General features: G+C 35.2%; 1 protein-coding gene across 4 annotated transcripts in view; it reads right to left on the minus strand.

Moving 5' to 3' along the window:
- Positions 1-12,758, minus strand: part of LOC139445614 (RNA polymerase II-associated protein 3-like) — a 383,319-nt gene that overhangs the window by 137,501 nt on the left and 233,060 nt on the right. The gene's annotated exons all lie outside the window — the stretch shown is intronic.

Consider the following 12,758-nt stretch of genomic DNA (forward strand, 5'->3'; position numbering starts at 1 on the left):
TTTTCTTCTTAGGACTGCACCCCTCCATATGACACAGATTATATGTACTAAATTTGAGATGAATCCCCTGAATAGTTTAAGAGAAATCGTGCGGACAAAGTTTTCAGACGGACGGACAGAGGGATGGACGGACAGAACCTTGGTGTAACTATATAAAAATGAATTCTCAATCAATACCCATCCCCGTTGTCTATCAGAACCTAAGAGGATATGATTCTCATCTCATCATGCAAGCTATCTCAAAGACCGACGGCGACTTAACATGCATTTTTAACAATATGGAAAAATACATATTGTAACGGAACGGCCAAAGACACAAATTACTAAAATAAATGGATGCTGCCATCAGTCACAAAATGTGACAAAATAAATACCAGAGCTTGGAGAAGAGGTTTAGCGAAAATATATCACAAGGATTTACAAAGTTACGAATGTCGAAACTAGCGAAATGCAGAAGGATCACACAACAAGTAGGTAAAGTTCAATAACGAGTTTATTAATTATTCAATGAACTGAAAAATCTTGTACATGGTCTCGAGATCGCGATACCAGCTTTGAACTGTACTGGAAACATCAGTCGCTCGGCATTGTCTGTCATATTGTGGCTCAAGAATCCGGTACTTGTCTGTATCCCTCCCACAATTGATATATCTGAACTGTTAAAACAATTAAACTGTACAATAAACTTTGAAATTTGAAAATGTACGAACTTGGCTGCAACCGGAACTGGATCCATGTAACTGTTAGTGTAACTTGTATGCTTGAATAATTACGATCTTGGAATATTCCGTCGGAATAAATCCGGAATGGCTGTCGGAATCTCGGAACTGTCAGACGTCATCCGGATGTCAACAAAACGTCATCCGGATGTCCACAAAGGTAAATAATCACTAATCCACAATCAAATACTTAGAGAGCAGACCAAGTATTAATATTAGCCATTTAGATTAAAAACTATACAATAAAAATCTCTTAGAATGCAAAAAATATAATTTAGCTGTGACGTAACCCTGGAACCCTACCTTGCTTGTCAAAGTCAAAATTGCCGCCCCGAAGTTCACCTTGACAGGTCTATTTATAGGTGACATAAGGTCACATGATACGCAAACGTGACGTCAGAAAATCCAAGATGGCGACTGTAAACATGACTGACGTGACTCGAGTAGGATTTTACTGTTATACTTGATTCTGTAACTTGGAAGAACACTGCTTAACCTTTAGCCTGCTGAATTATTTTCACACTTCTTACCCCTGCCTGCTGGATTAATTTTAGCATAAGGCGCTCTAAAGAGGGTGGGTGATTTCAAACAGTCAGTGCCTCATTAAACAAGGGCCAATTGAAGAAATATTTTGCACATTTATTCCTGATAGAAAACTACACAATTCTATATAAAAATATCCTGGTGTTTTCAATCATACCAAGGTTAAGACCAAAGCGAACACAAAATTTGTAAATTTTCTTGAACTTACCTGAATTGCGTTATTGAAGGTGGTTTGCATTTCATGCTAGGAACCCTCTAATATCGTAACATTTTTGCAAATTGATTTCAATAATCATATCTCCGATATCTTAATTTTACTTGAGTAAAAATTCGGGTTTTATAATCGGCATATATCAGCGCGATGGTAAATTATGAACCATTTCAGTGAATTTATTATCTAAACGTTAAACAGAAAAATAACTTAATTTTCGAGGTCATCATGTCGGTTGCAGAAATACGAATATTCGGTTTAATCTGACGTGTCATGTTATAAAATTTGCAGGAAACAATTAATGACTTATAAATATTCACTAATCCTAATTTCAAGCGTTTTGGTTGAATATTTACGATATACAAAAATAAACAACCAGTGTCATGATGCTAGCAGCCGTCCTAAAATCAAACATGGCGCGCTTCGCCCGACCTCCGCATAAGTTATTGTTATATTAATATCAACAAAGATTACATTGCCTTTATAAATATAACTTGGCGAAAGTTGACGATCTTCTCAATAGAAGAATGTTTTATTCGTCATATTCCAATAAATATGACGAGAGAAAAATGAAAATAAAGATCGTGAATTCTGACAGCACTATTTCAGTAAGTGCAAAGGTCACCGGATGTGATGTCACAGACAGGGGTAGTCTGCTGATAAGCTTTCGAAACAAAACAATTACAGTAAATTTTGAAATAGTTCGCCTATCACATACAGCAAAAATATAAGTCGATACACAGTATCAGTAATCACCACTAACATGACATAAACATGTGACTTTGACGATATAATTCGCGTATTAGTTAATCCGTTTGACCTTGCATGCTCCCGTGACCCGGAAACGGTAGACGATAAATCAACATGCCACATGCAAGTTTCTCGGTATCTTTTATTTGAACTTCTGTTGATATTTAAGAATCACCATTCAATGTTGTGAATATAAATGGGACATGATTCATATTTCTGCGATGTACATGCTGATAAGTTTCACTACAACAAGTGTATCCCACGTAATACGTCTATGGATATCGTCGATCAGCAAGATATCACCCTGCGCCAGGTGCGCGAAAATGGGCTTGACAAAACGTGTTTCAAAATAACATCCCCGCGTTGCTGAATATGATAGGGTATATATAAGCAATAGAATTCTACGTACATATTTTCTGTGTTAGTTCCACATTACATTTAGGATAGTTTTCCTTTCGGGAATACATTCATAGATTCTAGCATGATTTTAGAACAGTTTCACGAAGGATTTCTAAATTTATTCCAAAAATATGAAGACCACCATGATTGCGCATTGATGATAGATTTGTAATTGTTTAATTATTTACAGCTGTTTACAGGTTTTAAAATTTTAAGTTATATTTAATAGTTATTTTTCCCACAATGATGGTGTGTGGGGACAGTAAATATTAGTCTTTGCATCAGCACAGTGTAACTGATCAAACTTCAATTATTATCTTTAGTTTAAACATATTTATTCAACAATTATTGTCTTGCACTCTGAAAATCAACTATGTGAATAAGTAACTCTCTGATGTCATCATTTTAATTTTAGTATTCCATCAATAATGAATAAATCAGATCCTTAACATATACATACTAAACTCATATGGACACTAATCTTGTGCATTATGTGGTTTGTTTCCAAATAAAACAATTCTGAAATATAATTTAATAGGAATTAATTTAATTTAATTTCAGTAACAGTACTTGTTACAGTACATGACATTTTTGTTTGTTTAATCACAAGAACCATGGTGGCACATAAGCTGGTTAGTTTGCCATAGGTTTCTTAGAAAATGCTATCTCAGTCTTCTGGTTGGAATGAAAAGAAACATGCCTCTGTACATGTTTACCCTTGCCAGATGTATTTTTTCCAGTCAGCCAACCCATTACTTTTGTTCACCTTATGTGGTCTATTTTATACATACAGGTACTGCTTCCAAACTGTTTTTTCTTTGTATGCAATCACAGTATCACAACTTCCTCAGCTGGTGTGTATAAAAGTTCCCCTGTCATCACGAAAAAAGAATTATAAAGGAAAGTCATATTTTCATTCAAAAACATATCTGTCTTTCCTTGAATACTCTTTGTCTAAGTGCCAGAAATGTAAGTGTCATGAAAAAATTAAAAAGAGATTTTCATAAGGACTTTTCTTAGATAGACCTAGATCTAAGTCAAACCATGTGACTAGTTAGGTAGAATTATAACCTTATAAGCCCTCATTTCTGAGGTGTCCATATTTTTCCAATTTTTAGGACTATACTTGATCCGTGTAGATCTGCCTGTTTTGTTAAGTAAAACAAATTCTTGTCTTAAAAATTGAGAAAAGGAATCATTCAGACAAATTTTTTTTATCCCATTGATTCACGAAAATCAGTTGAAATGTACAGTGGTGACTTTTGTACCCAAAATTTCTAGTAATTTGTTACCCAAATGGGTATGTGATTTTGTAGATCTACCTAGAATTATTTCAAAGATATACATTAATTTGGTGTCTTAAACTTAACATAATATCACTTTCCTATCATAACAATTCATTCTAACTTAGGTTTAACCAACTTAACTGGCCTCTCCTTCAGTGACAAGACGTCAATTTTCTCTCAAAACTAAACAATCAATTTCAAGGATCACAGTCATAATCATATTTGGAACTTGATGAAATATTTTATTATGTGTTCTGTTCATCTACATTGAAACATAAATATAATTATAGCTCTATTGTCTTATTTTCTTAGGTACAAATTCACAAAGTATTTTGGGTATAATTTAATTTGTTTTGGGTACAAAATCACACATATATATAAATAGGAGCCTAGAATCTATATATATTTACACTACCTCGTTGTGTACCAAAATGTTATCGGTTCAGAGGACGGGAGGTTCTCAGAAAGTTTTCAACAACATCTTTAATATTTAAATTGTTCTTTTTGTAATGTTAGACCAATAACAATATTGTGTTATTATTATGGCATATCAATACGTCGGATCGCTCTCCGTTGCGCTCGTTTATAGAAAATATTTGAAAATTAAAATCATCGAGCGTGAAATCCATTACGGTTTCGGATTTAGACTTACACATTTTATTGCGACAATCACGAAGAAATATGAAACAAATAAGAGTGAAGACTGCTCTCCAGATCAATAAATAGTAAATAGTTGACGAAAAATAGTAAATTATGTATTTTCTTTTGAATTTGAATCTATTTCGGAATTTCTTTATGATAGCTTACCAACTTTTGCATATTTTGCTTCCATGTGTCACATGCGGTACGTGCTTCCGGTTTCAGAAATGATAGCTAAAATTGCAAGTATTTTGATTATTTCTCATAAAAATGCATTATTTTGCTATTAAATGGTTTACCTAGAATGTATATCAGTTCAGATTTTGCGTATCATCCAATATTTGTCATTTTTCGCAGTGTTTGTTGACTTTGTTCGACTCAACAAATCGCGAGTTAGGCCACGCCCAAACGTATCACTGACGTTTGTCGGCTTGGCAATGTGTCGGAAAGTTTATCAAACAAAATCATTTGCAAACTCTTTAAAAATGAAATTCTTTTTACAAAGATTTATACATGCGTGTCAATAATTCTAGAAAATTAAGTTAGATGTAACAAAATGATTGTAATAGTCTAACGGGATAACTATGCATGTGGAGTTGTTTGTTTACCGCCGTTGCCATGATCGTACAAGTTCCATCCAATCGATGATGTTACGATTCAGATTGTTTTTGTTTACAATTAATTACACCGAAAGTTGCTAATTTTTAGAAATAAAGGGACATGAGTGTTTTCCTTTCGTCAGCAAACAAAAAATTATGATCGAATAGGAAAAATGATGAAATTATAAAGAAAATATCGGACTGCATGCCGCTCAACGTGAAGTGCCAAAAGTCAACAATGGCCGTTCCTGGTAGATGTGTGCCGAGAAGTTTGGCCGAAACTTTTTTAACTCGCGATATTTTCTTTTTGAGGTAAATAAATGACTGAACGTTTTGATATTGAGCAAGCTGAGCATTTATGCATGTCATACGTAATTTAAATGATACGCAAAGCCTTCTTGGTAAATAGATATAGCGAGTTTTATTTTGGGGTGTTGTTATGCTATTCGCCTGTCGAATGGGTTCGACATCAGATGCACGGGGATGGACACCTCTGTCGAATGGGTTCGACGTTAGCGTGCAGAGCTTTAAAGGTATGTCAACCTTATTACATACAACATGATGCTGGTACCCTAGTTCAAATTAGTATGAAGGCTGGGAGTTGTTCCACTGTCATAAAAGGCTGTAAGTGTGATCTTTGAAGTACCTGTTAACCTTGCTAGAACAGGAATTTTTGTTACAATATCATTCTCGTTGACTAAAACTATACATTATACGGACAAGGATGGGAAAGCCATAATAAAGCAAAGAAATGGACTTTGATTCATAGACTCCATACAGTTTCTGTTATCTTCCCTCGACAAATTAGCTAATGCGAACAATCCCGATGACTTTGCAATACCAAATCAATATACTGATCGGTTAACACGTCATTTGTTGTTGAGAAAGGTGTATATCCTTACGAATATATGGATGATAAGTCTAGATTCTTTGAAACTAAATTACCAACCCTTGAATCATTCTATAGTAACTTAACAGAATCTAAAATAACCGATGGTGATTATGAACACGCTCTGAAGGTGTGGGATAAATTAGGTTGTAAGAATTTAGGTGATTATCACGATCTGTACTTAAAAACAGATGTACTGTTACTCGCCGATATATTCGAGATATTTAGAAAGACATGTTTAAAACAATACGGTTTCGACCCGGCATGGTACTATTCATTGTTCTTCTGCATTGTTGAAGAAGACTGGTGTAGAACTAAAATTACTCACCGATTATGATATGCACTTGTTTATTGAGAAAGGATTAAGAGGTGTTATATCGATGGTAGCGAAAAGGTATTCTAAGGCTAATAATAAATTAGTGGAAGGATATGATCCGAGTAAACCCAATACGCACATATTATATCTCGACGCCAACAATTTGTACGGGTGGGCTATGATTCAACCTTTACCCAAGGGTGGTTTTGAGTGGATCCATGTGAATGATATTCACAAGGTTGATGTGAATAAAGGGAACATACTAGAAATTGACTTGGAATATCCAACAGAGGTACATACAGACCATAACAGTTATTCGCTAGCTCCTGAAAGATTAATGGTTAATAAAGACTGGATGTCGGAATATCAACACTCCTTGATGGATAATACTAGGTTAGCTAACATAGAAAAACTCATACCAAATTTGATGGATAAGACAAAATATATAGTTCACTACAGAAATCTCCAGTTATATCTATCGTTAGGTATGAAACCAAAGAAAATACACAGAGTTCTCAAGTTCTATCAAAGCCCTTGGATTGAGCCCTATAGAAGGCTGAACACAGATTTAAGAAAGATGGCTACCAGTATTTGGTAAAACTATGGAGAATCTGAGGAAGCCTGTTGATGTTAAATTAGTCAGATCTAATGAGGAAGAAAGACTTAGGAAACTTATAGCCAGTTCGGCTTTTAACAGAAGCAAGATATTTGATGACGACTTAGCCGCAATACATATGCAGAAGAGTAATATAAAATTCAACAGACCGGTGTACGTTGGTAATGAGTATTCTTGATTTATCAAAACACTTAATGTATGACTTTTATTATAACAAACTTAAGAAGAAATACGGTGATAGATGCAAGGTGTTATATACTGACACAGATTCTTTGTTGATGGAAATACAAACCGAGAATGTGTATAAAGATATGGCAGAAAAAATAGGTATGTATGACACGAGCGATTACCCAAAAGATAATCCACTGCACAGGGTAGTAAATAAAAAGGTATTAGGTAAGATGAAGGATGAATGTGCTGGGACCCCTATTGCTGAGTATGTCGGATTAAGACCTAAGATGTATTCTATAAAGAAGTCCGATAATGGAGAGATAAAGAAAAGCTAAGGGTGTTAAGAAGTATAATGGCAAAAAAGCATATCAATATTAGGATTAAGAATGAACACGACATCATTATCCCCATTAGATACAAAGAGATGGATTGAGAAAGGATGGTGTAGCTACCTATGCTTATGGTTATGGTGGTAATACTGGGAACTATGAGCAACTCTTCTCGTAAACATGCCCTGCCTGGTCCATCTTTAAGATAATAAAGAATAGGCTCTCCTTCTTTTGTAATCAACCGACTAATGTTACTACCAAATAGTTGCGCAACATAGGCCTCCTTCGAGTACAAAGAGCAGGTATAAATATCTTACGCTTACTCTATCAGGAAGTTTTTGTTCTTTGCCTCTCCTCGGTGCTGAAGATTCGGAAGTCACAGATTTAATCTTAATCGTATCGGATGGTTTCTTCCCGATTAATCTCATTACTTCATTATTCAGCGCTGATATAACAGCTGCTAATCATGTCGCCCATTCGGTTGATCTTAATCGTTCTGATTTAATTTCGATCCCATACTGATATCCAAACAAACGTTCCGCTAATGTCTGGTTAAATCTTTCAGCGATAGCTTGACTACGGTGGGCCTTTTTTTCACCATGCCCGATTTCGACATCGTGCTTTGTTAACAGTTTAGTTATTGATCCCATAAACTGGCGACCAGGATCTACTTGAAATAGCTTAGGCCATTTTAGTGGTCCGCGTTTATATATGCGGCACAGTGCATTAGCTACTTCTGTTGAATCTTTCGAGGTTAATGGCTCAGCCTCTTTGTATCGACTAGCCACATCAACTATGGTTAAAGCGTATTTATACGTTTTGCGTCTTACCTTATCATGGGGAAGAAACAAGAGGTCAGCCTGATGAACTCCATTCGTTGTAAAAATATCAAACTTCTTCCTCGGTATATAACGTGGGGCTGGTAAGTATATTTGACACATTGCTTGTTTTTTTAACCAATCCTTGGCCACATCTTTAGATACCTTAGCCGCAGTGGCCAATTTTTGTATTGCCCCTATACTTTTCCAATATCCTCGTGGGCTATAGTAAATTTTATCCATTATTAATTAATATTGATGTTTCTTTTAATATAAGTCATGACGATTGTTGAATTGCATCAGCGTTTACACATAAAAAATTCCCTCTGTAGTAGCGGTATAGGTATATATATCTGGCTCCAGTGGAAGTGAGCCAGAATCACCATTACCTATACTACTGATAGACAAAAATCTGTTGATTACATTTCACAGTGGTTCATGTTCCTTAAGGGGAGACATGCATGGGCATCGCTGTCAAACACTCGAGCATACTGCTATAACCAGGGTATTTTAGAAAAAGGGTTTTGGGTATTTACTTAAAATGTAGTTTACTAAACTAAGCTTTTGGGTAACATATAGACGCATATGAGAGAAGTGATTGAGCAGTGTGAGGCATCACCCCAGGGCAAATGATTATTGATTTTGCTTCTTTTAAGTGATAGAGATAACTTTTCATTAGTACAATGAAATTAGTAGAATCCGGTCTTGCAATATAAGTACCAGAGGGGAAATGAATGGATGGAACAAACTGTCAGTCTTGAAATGATCAAATATTTCTCACTACTACTGCTTGATTGGAATGTCTGATTAACATGATTAAGTATCTTTTAGGCGCCTTCCAGTTTGACAGAGTGTTGGGTTTTTGTCATAAAGAGGTTGAATTATGAGTATGTTATTATGAGTATATCGGTTGACCAATGAGTTAGGAAATTAGCTGAAGGTTTGGTTAAGAAGTGCTTGATAGAAAAACTGATTGGAACGGAAATTGGGGTTCATATGGAGGTGAGCGTTAGGACTCATTTCACATGACGTCAAATACTATTTCGGTGGGAGGAGCAAAAATTATCATGAATAGTATTTAGTGAGTTGTCCGAGAGAGTGGTGCGGGGAGTCGGGAGCATACAGCTGAACAGAACGGTTCACTGTGGTTTTGGGATCCCGAGTCAGAAAAGAAGTAGAGTTAACGGTCATCAGAAAAACCATCAGGATCTTCAACCATCATCTAGGTATGTGTTGTATTTATATCAGGCAACAACAAGAATATATCTGAGGACCATGTGTGTGTATTTATGATTAACTCTATCATAAATAAAAAGGACTGGAGCAAACCATCTGACTTGTGATTTTGAAAGAGAGCTACATCATCCCTAGAACCAAGGAGTAGTTGATAAGTAGAAGTGACCATAGGTAGAAGGGTAATGTACCCGGAACCTAAGGTTACACTGCAACCAACCTGGAAAGTCCTGCCAGACTAATTACACAGGATTCCATTGGCAAGAACCCTGAAAAAATTCATAAGGTATGATATTTCCATGTACCTTTCTTCAAGAGAACAGAACTGCAAGAATTGTCAATGTATGTATATATGTGCCCTATTCCTTTTTCAAAAGTTAACATTCTCTTGTAAATATATGGCGAACTCACCAGCTTAAGTGCCACCCTGGTTCTTGTGATTGAACATACAAAAATCTCATGTACTGTTAAAAGAAATTAATGTATCGTATTCATATTACAATTATATGTAAGAATTGTTTTGTTTGGAAACAAACCACTTAAAATACACAAGATAAATGTCTGTATGAGTTGTGTATGCATATATTCATAAGGACCATTATTTTTAATGGAATACTAAACTTAAATAACGACATGAAATTGTTACTTATTCACATATTTGATGTTCATGTGAAAGATAATAATTCTTGAATAAAATATGTTTCAACTAGAGATAATACACATACACATAATCATTGTGGCAAAAAATAGCTACTAAATATAAAAAAAATATAACTTCATATTTTAGAAGTTGTAATCAGCTGTAAATGATTTAACATTAACAAATATATCATCAATACACAATCATGGCGGTCTCTATATTGATGGAATGAATTTTTTAATGCTCCATGAAATTGTTCTAAAATCATGCTAGAATCGAAAAATGTATTATAAAAGGAAAAATTCTTTAAAGGGCAAGTTCACACGAAAATAAACCTATTTTTCTTGTACTTTTTCATCATGAAAAGCATTTACCTGGTAGTTTCAGAGGCAAAACAATATAAATATCACAAGTATCTAATTTATTTTATTCATAAAATCAGTTCATATTTTTCACATTTACTGAGAGTTCTATTTCCATAATAAATATACCATGGCTTATGCCCCTTGCAATATGACGCCATTGGTGCCAATTGATAAAGGAATGACGTCATAAGACTTTATTAGACCCGTTTCACGTGGTGTAGGTCGAGGTGTATCAGTCAGAGGTTCAAGTATCAAGCTTGTTACTGATGGGAGCGACATCCAGACAGCACAGCTAACAACAAGTGCACCTGTAACAATATTGCATCAGGTTAATATTATAGTATTTAATATATTATATCTCTTAATTTACATAATTGGTCCTCATCACCACAATGGTTTAATAATGTCTAAGTTCATATGTAACAGAGTTATAGAGATTGTATTTTGTTATGAAATTGAATCTTTACCACATGAAATAAGGTGTAAACATTTAGAACACACTGAACACAGGTTATGTGGTTGATCTGCATGTGATTATTTCCAGTTTTAGGGTGTGGTTGTTATAGGCCATAGGCCTAAGCATATGGTCTCGTGATCAGTTGGTAGGCCTAATCTGTAATCTTTTTGAGACAACGTTTGGCAGCAGATCGTATAAATTTGTTTCTTGATATTGCCAAGTAGCATTGATCTGAAGCCTATAATTGGTGGGAATAGTTATACCTGATACAGACAAACTCCGATTGACGACAATGCCGATACCAGTGATAGCTAGGGTCGTAACAGGGTGGGACAGGATGAATAGGCCTGCTGACGAAGCATGTGGGTCACCAGACGTGACAAATACCTCTTAGAATATTACGTTTCCAATTCTGAAAATGTAATTATGGGCATATAGGTAATTTAGGTATTCACACAAAGTTATTCTTACCATGTAGTCACTGGTGATTGTGTAGATGTCGAGTCAGGGTTGGGTGACACATCAGGGGTGGGTCTTCTCTTGTTTCCACTTGATTTTCATTATACCGCGAAGCTTGCTTGTATTGGTTCATAAGCATATGGTTTTGCGATTTCTTGAAGGGTCAAGGGAACTTCTTCGAACCAAGCAATGTATCGGATGCCAAGTCGTCTCACCATAAACTGTTACTTGATATCTTATGTGTTGTGACAAGACAGGGATCCAGTTAAATTGGCACCAATTACATCATAATCTAAGGGAGATAACGCAGGCCTGTTTCCCTCGGAAAATGAAGGCATCATAATCGCATGATATTTTTTCCCACTTATTGTGAGCTCCCTATTTTGACTGAGAAAAATGAATGCATATTTTCAAACACTGAAACTAACTAATTCTAAAATTGCGTTTTATTTTAAATAAGAAAGAAAGTGATTTTTTCGTGTACACTTCCCCTTTAACCATACCACATTAAATTAGAAACTAACACTGAAAATATGTATGTAGTATTTTTTATATTTGCGTTTTTCCAATCATATTTGGTATCGCATGAATGCTATTTTGAAACCCGTTTTGTCACGCCTATTTTCGCGCAGCTGTTGAAGAGGGTGATCACTGTCGATCGACAATATTTATAGACGTATTGCCTGGGATACAATTATTATAGTGAAAACAAAATCATATACCTCAGATACATTAATCATATCCCTTTATATTCAACGTAACATCAAATGGTGATCCTTATATATGAACATGTTCAAATAAAAGATACCGAAAAACTTCCATGTGGCGTGTTGATTCATCTTCTACCGTTTCCGGGTCACTGGACTATGCAATGTGGATAAAAAAAAATATGCCAATTATATTGTGAAAATCACTTTGTTATTTCATATTAGTGGTGATTTCTGATAATGTGTGATGATTTGTGTTTATTCTGTATGTGACAGGCGAATTATTTCAAAATTGACTGTAATTGTTTTGTACGAAAGATTATCAACAGACTTCCCCTGTCTCTGACATCACATCTGGTGACTTACTGAAATAGTGCTGTCAGAATTCACGATCTTTATTTTCGTTTTTCTCTCATCGTATTAAATGGAAAATTACAAATGAACCATTCTTCGGTAGAGTGGATCGTCAACTTTCGCCAAGGCATATAAATGGAGGCAGTGTAAACTTTGTTAAAACAGCAATAACTTTAAATAGCAATAAGTTATGCCCAGGTTGGGCAAAGCGCACCATGTTTGATTTTCGAACGTCTGCTAGCATCATGACATAGTATT

This window comes from Haliotis cracherodii, unplaced genomic scaffold (genome assembly GCF_022045235.1).
Source record: "Haliotis cracherodii isolate W230 unplaced genomic scaffold, xgHalCrac1.p SCAF_6, whole genome shotgun sequence".
Taxonomy (NCBI): Eukaryota; Metazoa; Mollusca; class Gastropoda; order Lepetellida; family Haliotidae; genus Haliotis; species Haliotis cracherodii.